Here is a 2,050-nt window from a genome sequence, read left to right on the forward strand (position 1 = left end):
CATCTGCTTTTGTTGTCTGATCCAGATTTCATGCTCACTCTCTCTCCACTGACCTCTATGTGCTAGCTTGTCCTTTGGAAAATAGACCAGTAGCTGCTCAGAATCCAAAGTACATGACAATCAGGCTCACAAAGGCTTCTGCCACCTAGTCTTCCACCAACAAACCAAGCAAAGCCCACCAGCATCACAGAGCTTCAAAAATGAGTTCTTTTGAATCACATCTGTAGCTTCTGACCTAATCCTTTTCATCTTCTCTAGAAGTACAACAGAAGGAGAGAGGTTTTGCAAGGTCTCTGCTAGCAATAGCTCATACAAGCTGTGAGAAGGTTGAAAGGGATTTTCTCTATCACCAGCCTCTCTTACTATTTTGTCAACATTACCCAGTCTGGTTCCAGATTTGAGGGAGGGGGGTCACATTTAGAAATCCTGGATAGGATGATAAAACTGTTTTGGCAGGAGATAAATCAATGCATATGGGCGTGGGCAGTGATGCCCAAACTCATTCACCACAACAAATGGTCTCATGAAAATGTTTTGGTCAATACAGCTAATTTTGCTATATGAGGAGCAGTTGCCTGTCTGCATGAGTGAATGGGGGTGGGATGGGCATCTCATGGTCACTTGGAGGGGGGTCTCAGCAGAGTGGTCATCTTGGTGTTTGACCCTTATTCTGGAACATTCTGGGGATATTCAAGGAATGCAGTTTGGAGATAAAATATTTCTCATTGAGGTGAATGGATTGTGATCCAGATAAGAAATAGGAAGAGAAAAACATGTTGGGCGCTCAAAATGCAAAGACTTTTTATAATATGGTTTCTATTATCAAGTGGGGAGACACATTATTCTTGTCACTGTGTGAGAGTCAAAAGATGCTCCCCAGGGCCAGGGCAAGACAACACTGTGGAGGAGAAGCATAAGTTTTTGCCATAGGCTTTTCAGAAACATTCAACAATCTAAATTCCCATTGTTGAATAATTCTTTAATTATCTTCCTAGGGTTTGAACGTTTACATTTCACTTCCTCTTTTTTGACAGCTCTTTCTGCTTGAATCTGCTTAGTGCATTTTCTTTTTTTTTTCTTTTTTAAATTTATTTATATTAATTGAAGGCTAATTACTTTACAATATTGTGGTGGTCTTTGCCATACATTGATGTGAATCTGCTATGGGTGTACATGTGTCCCCCATTGCAAAACCCCCTCCCACCTAGCACCAGCTTTGAGTGCCCTGTTTCATGCATTGAACTTGGACTGGTCATCTGTTTCACATATGGTAATATACGTGCTTCAATGCTATTCTCTCAAATCATCTCACCCTCGCCTTCTCCCAGAGTCCAAAAGTCTGTTCTTTATATAGTGTCTCTTTTGCTGTCTCGCATATAGGATCATCGTTACCATCTTTCTAAATTCCACAGATATGCATTAGTATACTGTACTGGTATTTTTCTTTCTCACTTACTTCACTCTGTATAATATGCTGCAGTTTCATCCACCTCATTAGAACTGATTCAAATGCATTCTTTTTAATAGTTGAGTAATACTCCATTGTGTATATGTACTACAGCTTTCTTATTCATTCATCTGCCGATGGACATCTAGGTTGCTTCCATGTCCTATCTATTGTAAACAGTGCTGCGATGAACATTGCGGTACACGTGTCTCTTTCAATTCTGGTTTCCTTGGTGTGTATGCCCAGCAGTGGGATTGCTGGGTCGTATGGCAGTTCTATTTCCAGTTTTTTAAGGAATCTCCACACTGTTCTCCATAATGGCTGTACTAGTTTGCATTCCCACCAACAGTATAAGGGGGTTCCTTTTCCTCCACACACTCTCCAGCATTTATTGTTTGTAGACTTTTTCATAGCAACCATTCTGACTGGTGTGAGATAGTACCTCATTGTGATTTTGATTTGCATTGCTCTGATAATGAGTGATGTTGAGCATCTTTTCATGTGTTTGTTAGCCATCTGCATGTCTTCTTTGGAGAAATGTCTGTTTAGTTCTTTGGCCCATTGTTTGATTGGGCATTTATTTTTCTGGTATTGAGCTGCATG

Source organism: Moschus berezovskii, chromosome 1 (genome assembly GCF_049115385.1).
Source record: "Moschus berezovskii isolate FMDL1 chromosome 1, NW_MosBer_1.0, whole genome shotgun sequence".
NCBI classification, from domain to species: domain Eukaryota; kingdom Metazoa; phylum Chordata; class Mammalia; order Artiodactyla; family Moschidae; genus Moschus; species Moschus berezovskii.